This window comes from Sinocyclocheilus anshuiensis, unplaced genomic scaffold (genome assembly GCF_001515605.1).
Source record: "Sinocyclocheilus anshuiensis isolate Anshui unplaced genomic scaffold, SAMN03320099.WGS_v1.1 scaffold329, whole genome shotgun sequence".
NCBI classification, from domain to species: Eukaryota; Metazoa; Chordata; class Actinopteri; order Cypriniformes; family Cyprinidae; genus Sinocyclocheilus; species Sinocyclocheilus anshuiensis.
Window position 1 is genome coordinate 1424053 of NW_015540881.1, and position 23891 is coordinate 1447943.

The 23891-nt window shown below is 37.8% G+C and overlaps 1 pseudogene; it reads left to right on the forward strand.

The window, feature by feature from the left end:
• Positions 1-23891, forward strand: part of LOC107688492 (serine/threonine-protein phosphatase 2A regulatory subunit B'' subunit alpha-like) — a 111755-nt pseudogene that overhangs the window by 457 nt on the left and 87407 nt on the right.

Genomic DNA, 23891 nt, shown 5'->3' on the forward strand with positions numbered 1-23891 from the left:
CAATTACGATTGTTTGTAGGTGCACTTTTGTACTATGTGATGTCTGTCACTTTCACTTGACTAATGTGTTAATAATTTACCAGAATGACAAATTTTTTAGCTTCCTTGTTACATTTCTTAGAGTTACAAAATCTAGAACTGTAAGATGAACGTACGTAGCATTCGTTTCCCCCCTCAAGCTACATAAATTGAATGCAAGTTATGAACAGTTTCATAGTTTGCTCTTACTGGAAGGGATAAGCATTTGTTTTTGCTTTCAGACTGTTCACCTAAATACTTAGTTTGGCTGAGGTGCTGTTAACTCATTCTTGAGCAGCAGGAATTGGCACAGCACTTATATCCTGTGCATCTTGGAAAGATCAGATCTCTGTCATGCTGTCTTTATAAATATCCCGGTGGGGTCTCTCTGCTGTGGGTGTAATTGGGCATCCCGCCTGCACTAAATGCATGCCTGTCCTGCTCGAGTGCAACCTTGAGCTGTGCTCTGTTCTTTGTCACTAGCCTGATAACTTGACAGATACTGAGACAGCTGGGCAGTCTCGGGATCGTTTCCTCTCTAATTAGCCCAAAATAGCTCTGGATCACCGCTATGCGCTCCCTTGCATTAATCACTTCCTAAGTGCCAGAATTGATCGTTCTGGGTCAATCGCAGCCTGTTGTCCTAACACAATATTTTTTCCTCCTTCACAAGACTTCGAGTTATTCAGTGGCACAATATGCAGAAAATACGCTTCCTAACTGGCGTCCCGAGAGTGAAGTCATTTGGCACCTGATTTGATTTCTCTCCATACATCCAGCCGCTCCGGGACTGCATGGGTCTGGTTGGCTGCCAACGAGCCACAGCGGAGTGCATTGGTGAGGTTTTGGTCAGCTGTGGTTTTCGGCTCTTCCCATTGTATCCCATCCCCACTGCTCGCTATTGACCAAAGCTCATTAAACTCCACATGAAGGCCAGAGCTGAACCACTGACCCCTACAATGACGCTTTTTTGGGCACCTCCTACAGTATATGTGTGTGGTCCTGCACAGAAGTCTGTCCTTAGTCCCACAAGGCTTGTATATAGACAAATATAATTTGAAGTGGCACATCATAGATAACAATTGATCACATGGGATTTGATTGTAAATATATACTGGTCAAAAGTTTTAAATAATTGAGTTTTTTTTAATGTTTTGAAAAGGTGCTCACCAAAGCTGCATTTATTTGATAAAAAATATGGTGAAGAATATTATTAGAGTTTAGAAGAACTGTTTTAACCTATTTAATATATTTTAAAATGTTATTTATTCCTGAGAATTTATTTATTTATTTATTTCAAACTGTTTTAGTAGAATATACTACAGGAAATTTAGTCTGTTTCAGAAACCATGACCATGTATGGTGACAAATGATGTTTAAATCATCGTTCAAAGGTTTTGAAATGGACCCAGTCAGTGATCTTTTGCAGTACATGCTGGGCAAGTATGCAGAATTGCACTTACTCGCGAAGGCTTGCACGTAGCAATTTTTGAGGCATGCAATTATCTTGCTTGCATAGTCAATCTGCTTCCTCTCATTTTTGTTTTTAGTAAAGCAATGCAAACCTCGTAATTCTTTAGAAACATTCACTGGGCCGTACAGTCTATTTCTGGGTTTTACTACTTGCGTTTATGCAAGGCAAGGCAAGGTTTTAAGTAGAGGGAGGTCAAGACTGCTAGATCTGTGAAGGTCTTTTTGGATGTAAACCGCTTTGGTCACAGAGTGCCTCGGACGTAAACTGTCACAGAAGGAGAGCTCTGCTATATGCTTGCATGCTGTAGGTATAAATGGTTGTCCCATCATGTAAGACAGGAAGTGACAGCTGGACCTAAGTGACTTTCATGGCCACACCTGGACAAGATCCTCAGGATGAGCAGACAGCACTGACCATCCCACGAACCCCTCAAACTTCCAGCAGGGCCATAGTCTGTTTGCTCTTACCACATAAGGAGAGTACCAAAAATTCAACAGGGGCGAAATATTTGGTGTTAATTGCATGTATGTTTTTGATGTTTTTTTCCCGATTTTTCAAACAATAGCAATATTTAGATAAGATAATATTTAGATGCATTGTTTGAGTTATTTTTCCATTGTTAACAGGTGACATTGCTCATATTGCTCATTCATTATTTTTTCCAACCACTATTATAAACCACTGCATACCCGCTCCATTATGAGCATGACATCTGTAATGACATGTTAGGATTACAACACCGCTTGTGTTTATAAACCAAAATGGCTTGGTAAGCACAGCATGTTTGTGTCAGTGAAAGACACCGTGTCAGGTTCGTCTCTTCTGTGAGCTTCTCTCAGCATAAACCCCTCATTGCATGTGCATTGTATGCTAATTAAATTGGATCACCTCTGGATGGTTTATGTCGATAATGGCCGCAATTTCAAGTGCAGCATTAAGAAAACCCTCAGGCAACTTGTCAAGTCTCCATCAAGACTCTTCATTTGCTCTCTTCACCTGTTTACTTCCATTCAGAGCGCTAGTATTTCCGTGCCACAGCCATTAGAGACTGTATTCAGAAAACAAGCGTTCCTCCAGGGGACAGCTTCCCAAGAAAGCTCCCGATTCTGAATATAGTTCAATTTAGATGCAAAAAAAGCTCTAGCTGTGTGAGGCCCTGCTCCTTTTGCTGTTATTTCCATACAGCACAGACAAAACACTGCTGTGTGTGCCCTGAATAAAACGAGCAGCTCACGACTCGAGTGTGTGCGCGGCATAGACTCGCTGCTATTGGAGATCTGAAGCTTGCAGAATAAGATGTGACAGCTTTCTGGTGATGCCTGGTGGAATTGTGGGGTTATGATCAAAATCTTTCGGAAACCATAACAACTGATCTTAGCAAGGCTCAAACATTATTGCAGATTCTGTTGAGATCTGGCCATTTGTTGTGTGGAATCTAGGTAGAGCATGGCAGACGGGGATTTGGGAATGTATTCCCTGGTGTAAAGGGAGTTTCTCAGGGTCAAGGTCCTTTTCCCACAGTTCTTTATAAACTTGTGTCTTTTCACAGATGCATGTGGCGCCAATGCAGAAGAGAGAAAAATGCTGGTTAAGTTTGTGTACTGGTTGTTTAGAGGGCAGAGTGTTTAGATTGGAGTTTTTCCATCATTCCGACTTCTGCAAGGGAGGCTGAAAGACCTGCTTGAGAAAATGCACAGTTCGGTGTGATCGTCAATGAATCATGTTTTACACACATTGTTTGATAGTACCAGTGATAGTAACCACACAATACAGAAGTAAACAAAACATTTTACACAAGTTCATTTAGTGTTTTTTTTGGCGACCTGCACTCTTGAAATCGCATTAGCCAAGTCTCAAGCTGTGTTACAACAATATGATCTATTAATTATTTATGGCCTTTTTATTTAGGATGTACTCACTTAAGTTTTTTTGGCACATGCACATTCCTTAGCTGCTTTTGCAGAATGTGGAAACTCCCGCTCATAACTCATATTGGGCCTTATCTATTCAATCTGATGTGGTTTGGAAAGTGTGAGTGCAGAGTTTCACTGCAAGCATTCGGATTGCATGGCAGGTGAGGGAAAAATCTGAAAACTGCTCCCTGCAACTTATTTAAAACTCAGGCATTGCCATAGTAACTGCTTATCTGTTCTAACCCAGCGAACATCTATAAGTGGAGAGCGGTTTTCCTGTGATTCACATGATCCTTTTGAGGTAATGCAGGATGCTCAAGAGGCGTGAGGAACCTGAAATGCGAAAGCGCATGCCGCAGGTTTACGTGCAGCTAATGAGGAGGTGAGTCTGTCATACTGAGAGGAGGCTTTCATGAACTGTAATAGATATAATCTGAGCTGGTGAATGATGCACATCTATTTGGTGCTGCAGAATTTTATGACTAATGACAGTTTGTCTAGATTAATAGTTAGCTTGATTACTGTTATGTACAAATCAGTACAAGGCTAAGCTCCTGTCTCTTGGGAACATTTTGGCTGGTTTAGTAAGTTGCTGACATATCTAATTATTTTAGCTCTGCTGCAAAACCAAGCCATCATGGGCGCACACCTGACGTGAAGCCTGTGCCAAAAGTAGGCCTCCTAAAATAACTTTTGACCAAATTTTAAGGCAGCATTGCATGTATTCTTCATGAAGAAGTCATAGAGGCAAGCTGAGTACAAAATAAATCTAAGGCTGCATCTGAAATCGCTTACTTCTCTACTATAGAGTAGGTGAAAAACAGTATGTGAAAAGAGTAGCATGTCCGATTTCTCAATATTCATAAAAGAGTAAAGCAACATACCTGATGCTGGCAGGTCACATGAATTACGACAAATGTAGTACATCCAGATTACATTTATACAACACGCATTCATACTATAGAACATACTTTTTTTTAATGGTTGTGAAGTACTTAAATATTTAAAAGGGGACTTCTCAAAGAGTATGAAATTTTGGACCAGCCATTGTGTTGTCTGAAACCATAGTGGACATTGTCGAGTAAACTTGTTCAATCCCATAATGCACTGCAATAAAAAGTATATGACCGATATACACTCAATGGCAAGTCTCAAAAGAATACTTGCATACAGAATGAATGAATTTCTGCATCTCAGCAGAAGATAGCATCCGCAGGCCTTCTGCCACACTTAATGTTTGAATGCACTCACTCTTTTTTATTCACTTTTTTCAAGTGTATTATTGCCATCTTAGTGTATCAAGTGTATTACAGCCTAAGATGGCAGAATTGCAAATTAACATTCTAATAAGCAAATTGTTTTCCCCAATATTTGTGTGTTCTGTGATTTTATGCTTATGACATCACACTGATTACAGAAATCATGCTTTGTGACTGACAGGTTGGTAATTAGCTTATGTTTATACAGAAATTTCAAACAGAATATACATAATGGATGACATAATGGAATCAGTATTGTCTTATCTTGTCTCTTGTGATGGTACAGGTTTACTCAATCGTCAATCAGACAGTGGAGATCATTGTTTTGTCAGTGTAGTTTCAGAGCCGAGTTATCCCTCATGCTGCGATCAAGGTGCACAGTGAGGTGGGTGGCAGTGTCCACAAGGCCATGCCACTAACTCATGTTTGATGCAAATGACAAAACTGTCCTTTGAAACTCAGAAATGTGTATTCCTTTCATTGACTTCCACAGTAATCTAATCCTCAACCTGGTTTCGTTCTAAAACTACCAAACTAGGGCTTGTGGCGTGTTTACAGGGTTCCCAGTGACAGGTCTTTCTCATAAAGGCTACATTATGCACATTTCTGGAGTGGAGCCCATTGCCTGAGCTCCTTCACGCTCACAGTGGGACGTGTTTCCTCGGGGCAGCTCTGGTGTCATTGCACAGGCCTGTAGCATGTGGAATGCAGCAGGATGAGTAAATGTCCGTGTGCTGAGCGGCCAATCACTGTCCGCTGCTCTAACACTGCGCTCTTTTGTGTGCTGTACTCGGGCATGGAGGCAAAGACATTATTCCAGTGCCAGGAGCGCTGCCAAGAGTTCCACTGGAAAATTAGAAAGGAAGGAGGGCAAAACTGAGAGAACGAGAACAAAGCGTGTGGCTTTAGTTACATGCCTCTCTTATTGCTCTACTTGAATGGCAGAGAACCTTGTAGTTTTTTATTTATAAGGCCATGTTAAATGTTTTATGGTAGGCGTTGCCTATAACAGTGGGAATCATTCTCCTCTGGCACAATCCTGTTGTGTTTAAATTGGGATTTTTGAACTTTACATTGATTATGAGAACTGATAGAATGCCAGTAAATGTTTCTTTCTTTTTATGTTATGGAAAAAGCTGCACTAGGGTAAGTCCATGTGAACAGCAAGCATGTGGAATAGTAATACCAGAGGTTTGCTGCCCCATTTCCTTGTTTATTTTCTTTCTGAGCGTCACCACCAGTGAAGAACACAATGACCGGTGGATACTAAGCTATTTAGCACATGCAAGAGGTTGCAGGGTTATTCTAGTTAACTGAAACTAAAGCCATTACAAATTGAACTTGAAATAAAATAAACATTAACTTAACCCTTAAATGCATACCTCGGGTCTTTAGCGACCCGGGACATCATTCTCTACCCTCTCCCTCCTTCATTTTTTAAAGTTAGACATCAACTTTCTTAGTATTCCTCAATCTATTCATTATAAACAATATAACAAGAAAAAAATGGTAAAATATAAAAGAGTGCCTGTTTTCTGATACATTTTTTGTAAAAAGTGTATCGGGTCGCTACAGACCCGAGTTATGTAAATGTGTAAGTATTTTTTCCTGCGCGACTATATTTACATATCTGATGACTCAATTTGTGCAATACATATTTTTTCCTCAAGGTGGCACTGTTTGATACAAAATGATGACGTGATGTTTCACTCATAATTACCGCAGGCATAAAACAAAGGAATATCATCAGCAAAAATTGAACTGGTTTGAATGACTTTACTGCAGAGCAATTACTATAGGCAATGAAATATAAATGCCACTGCCATTTGATGCTGGATGTGGTGAATAAGCTGCCAATGATCAAAATATTGAATATGAAGTCATTGAAAAGATAGTTTTGAGAATATGTTTGAGATCGTGAATGTGAGGCAGATGCTGAAAGTACTGTGGAAGTGTGCTCTGACGATGACAGCGATGGTAAAATCATCTGCTCAAATTGAACACGTTTAAGTTTCAAAAGGAAACGAAATATGCTTTATTTTATTCTTATGTAATTGTTCTTAAAATATCAAGATAATTTTTTTGCTATTGCAGCAGTTAAGAGGTCCATCCGTGCTGTGTAATAATGATTGGCGAAACATTCATGCATTTAAGGGTTAAATAAAATAAAATATTACAAAATAAAACTTTTTATTATTTCAGCTAGGTGCCAAGATAACATTTCTTGTTTTCATTTAGTTTAACTAAAGCCTTCTACATACTGCACGATTTTAGCAATCCTATAAGATCATTGCATATCACACTGATATCTAATGAACTTGGGTACGACATGCATGTAGACTGTACGATGATACACCTATTGACTCTACAACGCATGCTACTAAAGAAGAATAAACATCATTAGCATGCGCTAGTGGTAAACAAAAAGAGCATGATGAATCATACTTTGGCAGTTGGAGTTTTTATGTGTGCTGAAAAAAAGTGGAAGCGGCGAAAGAGGAAGGGATAAGAGCTTAAGGTAATCAGTTTGATGTTTTAGCACCATGTGTTGATTTCATGTTGCATTTTTATTGGCTGGTCGGTAAATGTGGGTCGTAGCAGCAAACACACTGTGTGATGATCATGCTGAATTTCTGACACTGTCAGAAAACTATTGTAGGCTATCTTTGGTCACAACACTGTGACAACGGCCATCTTTGAACCTCTCTCACTGTACGACATAGAACCACCGATTAGGAGCCACAATCACAGAAATTGCCGTGATTGTTTCACGATGCCAATCTTTCGTCTGGGACAGCTGAAAATCGTGCAGTGTGTCTCGGGCTTAAAACATAAATTGAAATAAAAAAATAAAAATAAATATAGACATAAAAAAAACACCCAAAATTACTAAAATTAAAATGGAAAATATATAAAAGATATCAAAACATTAATAAAAACTACAATAGAATCTCAATGATACTAAAATAACACTAGGAGTTTGTTTGCTGCTTCTGTAGAGTATGACCTCCTTCTATCATCTCGTTGGCCGCAATACTTTAGATCATGCTTGGACTGGAAGGAAACAAAACCTGATGGGATTCCTAAATCATTTGTTGTTTTGTCTGTCCATCCCCATACAGCCTCATTGGTTTGCCAGGAAAGCAGTGAAGACATGTGAAAGTGTTGTTGTTTAGAGCCTTCCAGCAGCTGTGGAACGGACAGGGGTCCTTATCATGTCAATGGGAAAGTGCTCTCCATGCATTCGTTTGCTCTTTCTTCACCCTAATGGCTCCGCTGCTCTGTGGGGGGAACAGAAATCATAAATCAGATCTGTCCCTAGGGGAAAGTGAAAGGACTGAAAACAAGCATGAAAACTTTCATCACGTTCCATAAATGCGGGTCATGGCGGCTGCTGGTGTTGTTTATGAACGCTACCTCCCTCAGACACTGATGGGCCTGATACAGGGATGGCTTTTAGTCAGTTGTGGTTTATTGATTGCTGGATAAGAGTGGATGTTAGCTCTCAGACTGAGGCCGTGCTGAGGTGGTCCGTGGGCGTCGAGATGGAGCTCAGGGTTGCTGTTATCTGTTCTGCCTTGCAGGCTGGTACGCACAATTCCAGTGCATGTACAACCAGTAATGACACCCCTGTGGACCATAGAAGAGCCACATAGACAGATGGGTGAAACGAGGATAATAATAAGCCTTTGTAGCCTAGCTCTGACATTTCAGTCTCAGAAGCTGGAATGTTATGGGAAAGTAATAATCAGGTTAAACATTACAAATGTCATTGCTGTTGGAATTATAAATGTTAATTTGGCTGTTGATTTCTAGATTTGTGTATTTTGCTTATTTAGATTTAAATTTAGGATGAAAGACTTTATGCTGAAGGCCTCATGGATAGTTTATCAGATGAATATCTGGCTTTATATGGAAGACAAGTTCACATTTTTGCCCAAAACAGCTATTTATAAAAATCATTGGGGATCAGCTGTACCCAGAGGACTGCTGTTGAATGTGTTTTTCTGTGAAAGTTAATGCTTCAGACATTATTGGTTATTGTTTATGTAAAAAAGACTAACTAGTAATACTAATAAAATAATACTAATAGTTCAGATTTTTCTGCGTTCGCTCAAACTGATTTGCTAATATCAAAATGTGGACAGTGACTGGTGAGTGTTAGTGAATGAGATTTCCACTTGTAAAGTTCTGCCCACTACTGAAGAAGCTATTTATTCTTCTAGGAATGCTAAAATAATGAATAATTCTAAACAAACACCATCATTTTGACAGGTAACAACTCAAAAAATATATAATTTACATGTAGCGCATCAATTCTACATGATATGTTGATTTGCATATTTTTGTGTTTTGTTTATTTAGATGCATATGATTTAAAATTTAGGATGAAAGACTTTATGCTGAAGGCCACTTTCTCAGATGAATATCTAGCTTTATATGGAAGAGAAGTTTACATTTTTGCCCAAAACAGCTATTTATAAAAGTCATCGGGGATCAGCTATACCCAGAGGACTGCTGTCGAATGCTGATGCGCTTCCTGTGAAAGTCAATGCTATGTTTTCTTGAAATGTAAATGCAAAATGCAATCTCATTACTGTGAGACTAGTAGGCAGAAAGCTGACGTTTGTTTGCCTGCAGGCAATAAACTTTGAGCTCAGACTTATTTTTTTGGAAAGATCTTAATGATTGTTCTTTGGAAAACGCCCTGATAGTGGGAGGGGTCCCGAGTAAGGAACACACTGTTACATAGTGAAGGTTGCAACATGTCGATATGACTGTAATATCAATGCTTGGCTGCTAATGAGGGGAAAGTACAATACTAAACATGCCTGATTTCATATATAAGGTCATGTTTATGATACCTTGCTTGTGCTATCAAAGCCTATAGGGCTTTTGTGCAAATGACTATGTGCATTATTTAAAAGACCTTTGGGCTGCATGTGGCCAAACCTGATTAGTATTTAGCTGCTTGTGTTCTTATTTTCACCCTATTTATTCTGGTGCATTGCTAAAACACAATGACACATTTCCTTCAGGCTGCATTTAAGTAGTTTCCATGGCTACAAACGCTCTTGCAGCTGGATGGGCAAAATGAGCAGAGAGCATGGACATTAGCGTACTCCCAAACACCCCTCCTTCACTCTTTCTCCGCTCTCTCCCTAAAGGTCTTGTTTTGGCACTGTAGGGAGGGATTTTTGGGAGTTTTATGCTGCATTTAAGAGTAGAGGAAGTTTGATTGCACAGATGTTGCACCCCAGCACAGGTGTGGCCTAACTGGAGCGCTCTGGAGGAGCTGAATTGAAGAGATGAACAGATAAAAACACATCTACGGACATAGGGAGCGATTGAGAGCTAGGTAGAGATGTTGGGTTACTGAGAAGACCTAAGATGAGAGATTCCCAGGTGAAGCTTTGGTCGGAAAGCCTTTGGTAAATAAATCAAGAGCCTGTCAGTCAGGTTCATTTGACAAGGTAAGGTATGTATTCGCTCTACTTTTCATCTTACACCAAAGAATTGTCATGAAACTACAGAGACGTTCTTTTGGCTGCAGTTAATAAGAAACACTTGAGGATGAGATTTGGATGTGAAGAGAGAAGAACAAAGTAACAACGGAGAGCCTGAATTCACCGTGGGTTGAAATGTGAAGCTTTAATAAGTAAAAAGATAAAGAAAAGATTTATGTGTGGAAGACTGACCTACTGTATCCTTTTAGTAGACATTTTAAAATGAAAGTTTTGTCGTAATTTACCTTTATATTGTTCTAAGACCATTATTTCTTATGTAAGATACAAATATAGATATTTTAATATAAATTGTTCAAAGAATCTCTGAGCTCTGGATTTCTGTGATATTTCATACAATGAAGACCTTATGTGACCATCAAGGATCCCACGATGATAGAAAACCTGACGGAAAAAGGGAGATTTTATTTTTTACATTGTTACATTTTTTTATTATTTTCTTTAGGCCTGGAAAGGACTTGGAAAAGAGTAAAATCGTAGTCATGTAAATATTTGTAAACTACAAAATTTGATCATTTTGTTATATGTTTATTCAAAAGATTGGCGCCTCACATAAAAATTTAAATCAGCCAAGGCTAGCAATCTCTTTAAAAGTGAAAAATCCTGTAGTAATCACAAATGACTGGAAAGTTCATGGAAATATTCACAGTAACATCATTGATATTCACTGGTCAAAAGATTGGTAACCTTGGTCCTTGAGCAAACTCCAAAAAGGACAATTTTGCAATATAAAAATAGTCAATGTGACTCATTCTGTTATGTGTCTGATGCTGCAATACCTATGGGCTTATTTCAATTCAGACATCTAAATATGCAGAGTTTGTTATGAATTCACACCCAGTCTTTAAACTGAATGATACAGTCGGTCCTCATGTGGTTCCTCCCTGGGTGGGTCACCAATGGCTGTAAATTGTAATTGTTTTGTAACCATATTTTTTCAGGACGTTAAAGGAGCTTTCCTGTAAGAGCTTGTGACGAAGTGTGTAAAAGGGATTGGGCCTCGTGATTCTTTTGTTCATTATTGAACATGGCAGTTGATTGAGTCTCAAACTGTTGAGATGACCTGTTTGAGAGTCAAGCTCGTCATGGACAAAAAAAAGAATCTGCATTGCTTTTCTCTGATGTTTTGACAAGTTTTTTTGCAAGTGTTATTGTTAGCTATTCCATCACATGTATCTGCCAAACTAGGTCCTATCACACAGCGTTTAAAATTGGAAAGGGTTATATTTGCATCTTTACCTTGAGGTCAGGTCAACACTGAGCTCATCTGAAGGTTTCCAAAAATACAGACCTGAAATAGGCCCAACCACTCTGAGGTTACAAGTTTAGTAGCTGCTCAGATAGATTGTTTATCAGAAACGTTTAGTAAACATTTATGTGAATCTTATGAAAACTGTTAAGGAGTATGGGTTATATTTCACCCACAGATCAAAGAAATGATATATTGTTTAAAGAAGATTAAGCCTATTTTCAGAAGTCAGGTGTAGAAATTTTTTTCACTCAGAAACTGTCACTGTTTGTAAATTTCACAAGAACAAAGAAACAACACATAACAAATTGAATTAATCATGGAATTCTGAAGTACAAAGACTGAAATAGTATTTTCTTGCAAATTGTACTCATAGTCTTTCAATAATCCGTTTACTTCAAAATATTTTTTTACAGTGTAGTGTTGATATTTTATGATATTTTAGCACATTTAAACCCACCTAATTCTCATTTCTGTCATGTGAAATAAACCTGAAATTATTCATAATTCATCGTCATTAATTTTTTTACTATACATATAATACATATACATATATTTACTCAGATTTAAATAAACAATGTATTACAGTTTTTCCCCCCGACACATTACAGTAATGAGAATTAGTAATGTGGTTACATGTGTTTATGATGAATTTAATGCCACAATGCAAAAATATCTTTATGTAGTTGATTTTATTTTGCTAACAGTGTGGGGATAGATGTAAGTCTGGTCAGTCTGTTAAAAGAAATAAACAAACCAAAGGACTAAAAGCCAAGAAAAGTAATCCTTCAAACTTCTGGGATTTACGCCCCTGACAAGAAGAAAATATATCATGGGTTTGCACCTACTCAATCATGATTTTTTTCCCCCCTCTTTGTGGCACTGAGTCAGGGGGCGAGCTGTGCTCTTTGTGGTTTTGCATACGTTTGTGCATTGAAACTTACTCACACTGAAACATACTACGTTTGGGAAGTCAGTATACGCAAACAGCTAAATATATCAACGTGGCATAAGCAAGCGCTTATATGTCACTCTCTAGAGTTCTGGGTATGGAGTTCTTCCAAACGCCATTGATTACTTTTTTTTAGCCTGTTTTTGTAAACACATCCACCCAGTCTAGGTGCGCAGAAAGAATGAATCAGCAATTGTGATTTCATTTGACGTGTGTCTTAATGATGTGATGAATAATTTTGTGAAGTGATTTATCCTTCAATGCTACAGTGAAGCTCTGTAATGACGGAAACGGTCATGGCAGAACCACAGTTGAACTAATGCAACATTGCTCGACGTTTACGACTCCTCGGCCGATAGCATCTGAAATAGCTTTTTAATTACATGCCTGTTCGAAGTCGCGTTATTTGCTGAGTAAGAAAGGCTGGTGAATTGAAAGATCAGATTTAAAGGGAACGCCAACACAGGACTGGGTCTAAACCATTTTTCCATCATGTTAGAAACGTTTTGGTTTAAAGTAGGCCACTAGTCTTGTGAGTACATTGCAAACTGGTTCCAGTGATTCACTTAATGCAATCGAGTGGTTAGTGTTCTGCTATTTCATGGTGTCATGTAACACTGCATTGTGGGTTAAATTAGTCATTTTCAAGGGAAAAGCAATGTTCACACAGTCTTAAGTGTACCATTTGATTAGTTTTCTAAAAAGGAGCAGACAGACAGTGGAGGGGAAAGTGGTGCATAGTACGTCTGTCTTTCATTTAAACAAAAAGCCTTTTTTCTCTTGTGAAAATGTCAATGTTCGGTTGAATATTAAAAGTACCTGTTGAACTGAATCAGTTTTTTCCTCTTTATTCCACAGGTAGGAAATAGGAATACAAATTCTCTCTGGACTGCGAGAGCTGCGTTGTGCTAGAGCTGGACTCAAAATAAACAGGTAATGAATGGAAGGAGCAGGTAGCTAAAACTACACCCGTGTGATTGTTGACAGATGGTGCTTGTTTGTTTTTCTGCCTAATGTAACTCAAAAGTATGCGGTACTTTTACTTTGAGTTCTGCAAACATAATGCCTGGAAAAAGTGTAGCTATTACCTCTGCACCACTGAGACCCAAAGGCACCATACCAACCACCTGTGTGTTCTTCCCTGTTTTAAAAGTTGGTGAGTGTAACATTTCTGACAAGGGGCCTTTTACATGCCATTGAGTGAACGAAAACATGGCAGTAAAGACCCAGCCTATAGTTCTCCCTCCATGAAGCGTCAGATGAAAAAATAAACTCTCCAAAGACGGAGAATCACAGCCATAACCTGTAAATCAAGGCGGCTTTGTAGAAACCTCTGCGTAGTCCACTTCAGTGTAGACCATTGCTCAGAAACGCACATGAGTCACACTTATTGCGGCAGTAAAACAACCTCACAATCTGGCCTCAGTCTCACGGGACATTCTTAAGGAGTGAGGTAAGACCGACCCAGGAAACCTCCCAGCATTTTATTCTTTGGATTATTTCTCTTTATGGGAAAATACTGTCACCACTCCCTCTTAGTGTTGTTCCCTTTAAAAGAAAAGAGCCAGACAAAGCACTGGATCAAATTTAGACTAATGTGTCTGCACACAATCCCTGAACAGATTGATAGAGAGAGACAGAGATGGATAGATATCTATAGATAGAGATAGATAGGAATAAATATCTATAGAGACAGAATATATATATATAGATAGATAGATAGATAGATAGATAGATGGACAGACATACTGTGTTGTCATTTTCAACAGGAAGGACCTCAGGCTTGCTGACATTTGGTTATTTATATATTTAAAATGTGTGATTCAAAGTGGAAGTGTCTTTCCACTTTGTCAGTTGACATGTGGAAGCTTCATTATATGGTAAACAAGTATTTATTAAGCAAAGGAATCCTTTTACTGGCTTCCTTATCTTGCAAAATCAGACAGAGTCTGCTTTAACTGATTTATAAATACATTTTTGTAATGATTTATGTCGCACATAAATCATCTGCTCTTGTCTATGAAAGCTTGTTTAAGAATTGTGACTTTATACCTCTATTGCAACTGTTTTCCTGTAATTACAACCTTTATATCTAACAAAAACTTTATTTTTTTGTTTTAAATTGTATCCCACCATTTTGAACTCCATTATGAACAGTGAATTTACATAATCATCGTTTATTTCCTGATCCAGCGAGTCTCAGTAAAAGACAGTGACTAGTATCAAATAATGTCAGAATGTGTCCCTTTGCAGGCTAAGAAATTACTTTACCAATTTAATGGCATGATTTTATTGCAATATGCAAATTATTTGTCATGAATCAAGGCTGACAGCCTTAACCACATGTGGAGTTGTGTTTGTCACACTGCTTTGAGCTTTCCTCTGATTGTCTAAATTGCAGGTTTGCAGCAGTGCTCGCTTTATTCGTTGAGTTAGAGTCACTTGTGTTGAAATATTGAGAACATGGATCATGTGAAAACAGTGCCAGCTGAAAGACCAAACGGTTTTTTTAATGAGAGCCTGCACTGTTATTTTATAGATGTCTCTGACTTGCAGCCATAGAGCCATTTCTTAGAAAAAAAATCCAGGTGTTTTCACTCAGGCCTGTCTAGACCTCAGGCCATGTTGTTTAACAAATGTAAGTCCCGAGGTCACTGCTTTGTGTGGCTGTGTAATATATTGCACAATCATGCATGATGGGAGTAAACCCAATGTAAGGATTAAGTTTGTGAAGCTTGAGTGAAAACACAAGCATGTGGTTGGAGACTCTGACTATGTCTGTCATCTCTGATTGAGTCGAGTACGAGCAGCCCGCAGTGATGTGCCTGAGGCACGTCTCCATGCAGCCTCCAGACAGCAATGGTAATATTTCTCCCTGAAACATAGTTGGCGGACTACATTGTTTTTGCATTTAATGCTTTTATGTAACCATTGCTAAGGCCAATTAGCATCATATTTGTTGCAGGGAAAACGACACATGACCAAGCGGCAACCTCCCGCTCTCTCTCGTGAAGCCAACAAGGAAGTGACTTAAACTGTAATTCATCGACTGGCTGCTAGAGACTGGCTGCAAAAGGGAGTCAATCCCATAGACTCCCCATGTTAAAATGCCCGACTTTACAGCAGAAAAAACTTTAAAAGAAAAGAGCCAGACAAAGCACTGGATCAAATTTAGACTAATGTGTCTGCACACAATCCCTGAACAGATTGATAGAGAGAGACAGAGATGGATAGATATCTATAGATAGAGATAGATAGGAATAAATATCTATAGAGACAGAAATAGATATCTATAGATAGTTATAGATAGCAATAGATATCTATAGATAGTTATAGATATCTATATATATAGATGAGAGAGGGGTGGATATCTAGACAGATAGATAGTGATGGATAGATTGATTGATAGATACAGACAAACAGATATGGATATGGATATATATATATATATATATATATATATATATTATATATTATATATATATATATATATATGCTGAAACTCTCAGGAGGAAACTATAGTATGAAAATGGAGGGTCAAGCCGATAAACAACAAACAGATAATCAAGGAAATGTGGGAAAAAAGCTCTGTGTTCTTCCCTTGGGCCACCACTGCAAAATAAACATTGCTGGCATATTTGTCTTCCTCTAAGAGTAAATATTTCATAGCTCTCTTAAGAGAACTGTACTCTAAGGTCTTCCCCTCAGAGAAAAGTACACTATATGGCCAAAAGTATGTGGATAACCCCCTCTGAATAATGGCTTTGGCTATTCCAGTAATTCCAGTAATGACACATCTGACACTACGTCCATGTTTTTATACAGTCTATGCACATGACACAAGCCCCCATTCATTTTTATGATTATTTTGACTTTTTCCCCCATTATTGCATTCATCACCTCTGTTTTTAATTGATCGAGAGACTGCACATAACGGAGGTGTATGGGGTGATGGGGGCTGTCAGACTAATAAATCACAGTCTGCACAGAGCGTGCACGTCATGCTCTGCCTCATTTCCCGTCTCCTTGAATCACTCCAAACACCAGAACAAATATACTGTATATAGTCCTCTGAGCGACTGCAGCTCCAGAAGCTCTCAGCCAGAATGTGTAGACTGACCCGCTTCTCCAGCTTTGACCAACACTCACTATTTTTGAGTCTTACTCAGTGTTGGGAAATTACTAACTAAAAGTAGCGACATTACTAACTTGACTATATTTTTAGTTGCATGACAAAATAACTTTCAAAACAAAATAGCTTTTCCAATAATAAACTTCGTTTCCAACAGGTAGTAATGAATCATCGTGTTTAAATTTTTTTTTTATTATTTTGTGCATAGAAATGTATTTGTTTGTGTATTTGGCTTCATATTTAGTTAAATGCTGCTGTTCATGTATTTGACTTGGTTTATTTATTTATTTTTGTAGCTGCATATTTGGTTAAATGATGCTGGTTATGTTTTTGACATGGTTATGTATATCTTTTTTTTTTTTTATTTATTGGTTGTGTTTAGTGTAAAAGTCTCAGTTCTGTTTATTGCTTTATTTATTTAGATAGATGGATGGACAGATAGATAGATAGTCACCTTAAATTATAATAGCATTTCATTTTTTGTGGCTGCATATAATTAAATGCTGCTGTTTGACATATATATATATGTATGTATGTATGTATGTATGTGTATATATAGTGTGGAAGTCTGCAGCCTGAGGTTTATTATTATTATATTTATTATTATATTATATGTATATAATTAAAAAAAAAATTAATAGCTTGTAGTGTAGCTAACCACTATTTCTGTTACTTGTTTTTAAATTGTTGCATGCAAATTGCAGGATTACAAGTTTAAAGCTGAAGATACTCATTATATAAAGCACCAGTCATGTGAAGCTACTCCAACCATGCAGAACTGTAATGGCACTAACTGAAGGATTGCCAGTTCTTCATTTGACTTTGAGGTTTGAGAAGCGCCAATGCTTGGATTTACTGAAGGCAAACCACACTTCTCTGTTACAAAGTGCACTTTAAAAACGAGCTGTCTTCTCCAAGAGTGGCTTGTGACGTTAGGGAAGTGGAGCCACCCTGTCTCTGTCAGACAGCTGAGGCTGGATGTGTGAAGCCTGTGCACTCTCTCCTGTATGGCACGACCTCGGCTCTCCAGACCTGATCTGAGGATCACATGCACCAAGACAAAACTAAGAATAGATTACAAACATTTTGCCGTTGATTAAGTAGTTTCATTAAGGGTGGAGTTGGTGGAATAAAATGGTCTGCCAGTGGTTTGTATTCTCTATTTTGTCTGGTGGCTCATGTTATAAATTATTAGCCAAGACAATGATGTCACCGTACCAAAATTTCAGTAGTCAGTACTTAGTACCAATAAAAGTAAAATTTCATCGCTCAGATCCAGTTTTGGTTTTATTTTGGTATTTTTTTTATGTGAAAACAAAAAATATTATATACATTTAGTTAATTAATAATGCAGTTAATTATAAGTAAATTATACATCAAAACAACATGTAGCTTTCAAGTATTGTTCAAATAAGTAAACATTGCATTAAAAAGATTGAATGGAAAAAGTAATCAAATTAAAAACTAAGAAATGCATGACAGGTAACAAGCAGCAGATCTATTGCACTTGCACTGCAAGACTTAATGCTCAGATCTATTTTGATGTATTCATTGCTATGGTTACACTGTCAAACGTATTTGAATGAATCACTTATTAACGTTGTGTTTAAACTTTGTTGGTTACGGCAAAACTTCTTGCAAGCGTGCAGAGCTCGAGCTAAACAAACTCTGGCATATCGAGCAGAATCTGACTTTAAACCATCTGATTGGCCATTGTGTTCAGGCACTCAACGAACATGTTTGTGATTGGCTACATTGCTCAATGCTCCAAAAACACGTTTTAAATAGAAACTTTTTTTAGATTTCTTTTTGCCGTTTTATGCTTTTATTTTGGAAGGACTGTAAGTAGTAGGGGTGGGCGATATGTCAAAAATATCTTATCGATAATCGCCTTTAAAAATATCGCGATATCCGATAATATTGTCTACGTAAACCCCACCTCCACCACGCCCCGCCCCCGCAACATTGCTGACATGCAACATAAACACACACCATGTTCAGTTTGGTCTTAATTATTGCCACAAAGTTTGATTTGACTTTACTAGTTTGGGCTTAAACTAACAGAAAACATTAGCTTTGCTGTTATTCGTTGCCATTACAGTAGTCGGCGCTGAACAACAGGCAAATAAAAGTGATTCAGACAAGGTTAGTGAGGGATTTTCTTTTCTTTTGTTCTTTGATTAACATTAATGACATGGCGGCAGTGGCTGCTGTCAATGCATGGATCCAATACACCCTTGTTTTCTTTCTCAGCTCTTTACGTTCACTTAAGACATAACCGATTGTATTTATGGGATGTTTTGTGTGTGTGTGCAGCACAGAAAACAGCGCACGAGCATGCAGAAGTGAGTTCTATTTCGTCTTCTTGCAGTTTAATCTTTTGAAATCACAATAAAAGCGCATACAGAAATTGAGAAGCAGAATCAAAATGTATAATTTTATAACAAGTAATTTGATTCCTGACCTTATGCATCTGATCTGATTTCCGAAATTGGAATAGCTTTTCGATGCCCAACCCTCCTACTAAATTATTTCATTCTTGCATGCAAAAAGACCTGTATGGTGACTATGGGGCTATGTAAAATATTTTTTACAACTTACTAGGTTTATCATTTGTCATTTTTTCCCGATAATGTCGATAATCGTCTGTTACCTGACTGTTGACATCGACATCGTGATACTTACGAGACATCGTCGATATACGATAATATCGTCATATCGTCCAGCCCTAGTAAGTAGACAGAAAGTGAAGTGGGAGAGAGAGGGAAATTGGATCCGCATGCCCGCTGCACTTCGGGCATGCGGAGTTCCAATCCCGACTCGCAGACCTTTCCCTGCCCACAAGGCTGTCGGCACCAACTAAATAGAAACTTTTGACGCTCTTCACAGGGGACATTTAAAAGCAGCTGCATATCAGCATTTCCTGATCGACTCGGTACTCTGTACTACCAGTACTGCAGAGAATTTTGTATCAATACGTTTTTTAAATTTACAATTAAAATTTTCATTTTAAATTTATTCCAAAAAAAAATGTGGTGAGAATATAGATATTTTTCTCTGGAGCTGTGGTGTGCCTACTTTGATTTTTTTGGTTCAAATTTTTGTGTGGTGGAGCACCCACATTGAGCTTTTTGCCTACTGGATGTGCGATTTTGCCTACTGGATTGCCTACTTATGGACAACTAATAGTACCTTGAGTTCAGTCTCTGATTGACACGTTTTGGATCATGTGTGATGATGGCTGACAATGAACTGTTAAAATCCATTCTGCTATACAGAATGTTGCTGAAACATGAGTAAATGATGACAGGTGAACTATAACCCCAAGTTTTCTGCAATTAGTGTACTGTGAAGTAGCTAAATATCTGATAAAGTTTGTTTTGAAACATCCAATACAAGTTATGAACGCAGAGCTGATATTAACAGAGAATCATTATATACTGTACCAGCCCTCTCCAATTTGGTTTTATAGTGAAAAAGCGGTTGTTCCTCATGCAAACAAGCTTGTAAAAAGAAGCTCCGCCCAATATCGTCAGCGTTAGAGAGAGGTTGGGCACACATTCCAGCAGTGTTGGGTCTCATAATAAAACATAACACGGCTCCACATCGCAGCCCCTGTGTGAGAGCACTGTGGTCCACATATGCTGCCATTTATATGATGTTTTTCTCACTTCATTAGGACCCTCAGCACACAGCAACCAAGGGGAAACCCACACAAGTATATATTTAAAAATTGTCACACAGCATGACCTTACATGAACAGATATTTGTTCTATCACAGCTTCTTTTTGGTCTGAGATTGAGGAATCAACTTTGTTTCAAAGGGCACTTCTGTTAGATGATCTGGTTAAGTATTACTTACTGTATATTTGATAATGGCTAAATGTTTTAGATGATGATATATGCTCATTAGGTGAAAGGAGCTTTACACAGAGGCTTGACCGTAATGAGTCTTGTGATGAAGACATATGTCTCTCATAAAATCAGGGAAGTGCTTTCCAGGAATAGAAAGGTATATGGCTTCATCGGAATTAAAATATCAGTGATAATATTCAGGCACCCGAGATCTCCTCGGAGAAAATTATAATCAGCCAGCTGCCTTCAACATGCATATGAGGCTTTTGCTCTTTTACTGTGAGTTTGAGAGACTCACAATTATGCCTGAATTAAAATACACATAATATGATGGGTTCCTGACTGCATCACAAGACATATCACATACTTTAAGCCTAAATATGTTCACATTGTAGTAACTTTGTCAGTCCAATTTAATTGAATTTGAGTACAGAGCTACTGAACTTTTGTTTTTTTTAAATTCTTATGGTATTCTATCATATACACAACATCAAATCATATTTGTTTGTATAGTGCTTTTGGCATTACACATGGTTTCATTACAGCTTTACAAGAAGTTATATTACAGTTAAGTTTACATTTGCATTTAGTTTCATCAAAACCTTGACTGAAAGTCATAACATAATGTATTTTTGTCTTTATGAACTAACCAGTCAGTTTACAAACCAAATGTTAAAAAATGTCATGATTCCTGAATTGGCAAATTGATCACCAATTTGTGTTGATCTCATTCGCATGTTTTCATACAATCAGCTTACCCCTCAGATTTAGGGGTGGATGCTTGCTTACATTTTATTTTATTATTTTATTTATAATGTTTTTGTTAAATCGAATCATACAAATTTGAAATCACCAAGTTATAAAATAGTTTATATTTTTTTAATCCAGTTATTGTTATTAAAACTGAACTAAAAATAATTTTCATTAATTAAAATAAATCTGAAATAAAATATTAATATTAGATAAAAAAATGAAACTTAAAAAAACTTGCCTTTGCCAACTTAACTGGAAAATGTTTAAGTAATATGTAAGAAGTAATACGTAAAAATACAAATAAATGTAAGCTAAATAGAAATATAAAAAAACAATAAAAATGATAAACAACTAAACAAAAATGACAAAAATTGACTAAAATTACAAAAAAATTAAAAAATTGTAAAATCAAATCAAATGAAAACTGAAAATATAAAAGCCAATTCAAAATACTAACAAGTACTATAATTGCATATAAATAATACAAAAATAAAAAATAATGAGATTAGATATTAAGTGTTTCTGAGATCCATCCTGGATTAACTGTGGAGCTGCATGTATGTCAAGTTGTTTTGCTGATATAATTTGTTGTGGGTGGGAAAGAATACATGTATTTTCACTAATAATCTCCAATTTTGGTATCCATGGTTTTGTCAGCATCATCCTGCTTGCTATTTTAGCACACCCATTATTAGCATAGCCCTTCTTCTGTCACCGTTCCTGGTTTGGTTTGCAGCGATAATTAGAAGTGCTAATGAAAGAAGTGCTTTCAGTAGTAATCATATGTGCAGCACATGGTCACCCCCCCCTGTCTGCCATTATCTCATTAAATGGCCAACCTCACAGCGCTACCCAGAATACTAGATTGTATCTCATCCAAAGCAGCTCTCTGCAAATACAGCTGGGGCTGCTGGAGCACTCACGCTCAGATGGTTTATTCATTTATAGGGTGTCACCGTGGCTCTTAATGGAGCATCTTAGTATGGGACATCCTGTCCAGTATCATTGTTTACACCGTATGTCTGACCCTTCCCAGATGCGGACTGGACTAAAGACTGGACTTTCCCACATTCTGGAACCATTTTTCAACTGGATTATTCTGTTTACTGTATATAAGTATGTGTTTTTAATACTTTGACTTAAACATTGGGCCAATTTATGGCTGGTCCTGTCTTATTTCACCCCAGCTATAGCGCGGTAGGGACCCTCAGGAACAAATGCAGCTGTCACACACACCCAGCCCCGTCTCACACTCTCCCTTGCAAACAATCCGCTCATCTCCACCACAAAAGATGATTATCTGTTAATTACACCTACCAGCTTCTCAGTCATTGCGTTACAGGCAGATTAAATTAAGGCGATCGCCATAAAAATGTCGTCCATCTGAAAGTCTGCTTGAAGTCTCGTGATGTTTTGAGTCGCAGCAGCACCTGTGTTTTATTTATGAAACTTTATGAAGCATGAGCAGGGCTAATCGTATTGCTGAGGTTAGCAAAACAGACGCCGCCTTTAACTGAACCTCAGCTGTGGATCAGACGTGAGACGTATGATAGAATCTTGTCCCTTTAAACTCATTACTCACATTTGAAGCATCTGGACTAAGCGTTCCTGGTTGGCACAATAATATTTGGATTATGGAGTACGCTCCTGGCATATTCATCAGACGGCAGAAGTAAGGTAATGACTGCCCGGTCTACAGAAGATGAATGGCTGGGAGACATGACATCTGTGGAAAAGTGCTAATTCACTCTTTGCAGAGATCCTCCAAGACTAGGGAGAGAAAATAAAGCAGATGTATGAGATGTCAAGGGTGACCCGTTAGTGTGTTTTACAGCAGGTGTTTCCTGGATTCTACCAGACCCTCCTTCCTTCTGGAGCAGGACATAGGCAAGCTACTTGTGTTTTGTCTATTATGGAAACTTACTAAGGCCAGCATCATTATTTCTATTCCTCATACTTGGGTTTAGTAGCCTTTTTTAGGAGAAGTGTGTTGTTACTTTTTTAAATGATCGGGGCCCATATTCACAAAACATCTTAAGGATAAAAGTAGCTCGTAACTCGCCAATTTAGGAGAAAATCTTAAAAATAATGGGTGTGTCAGTCCTAAATGTAGGACTCCTAAATTTTTGATCTAAAAGTATTTCACAAAGCATTTTAGCACTAAAACTAGCTCCTAAATCTGTGAAACGTTAAGAGTAGTGAAGAGGACTCCTAAGTCACTAAGACCAAGCCACAAACTATCTTTAAAAGGCTGTTGCCGGCAATCTGCCTCAGAACTTAAACATTTTAGAAATATTTGATGATAATGAGCTTTTATAAAGGTATCACCTTCGGTTTTGAAGGTTATCCCAACTCCAAATTTTCCTTTGATTATGTTCTTGTTTTCATTAACCAGTTGGGCAAGAAGTAACCGCTGTGCTTGTGTCCAATTTGGTTTTCTTTTACGTTTGCATGTCTTACTATCAGCCATGATTATTCTACTCTGTTAATTAAAATACTTTATATGTATATTCACTAGACACGAGAAGCATACATGTAAGAGGCAGACAATTAGCTGAACATATACTTGTTTAATTAGTGACACTTAGCCTGCATTTTAAAATCTTTATTTGAATGTGGCAGCATTTTTATTTTTAAACCTTTATCTTTACTCTAAAATATTTCTATGAATAAATCTCTGACAGAGACTATCAGCCAATCACTGTGGGCATAGTTAGTAAGCATGCTGACATCATCCATAGCAACGAGGTCAACCCCGCCC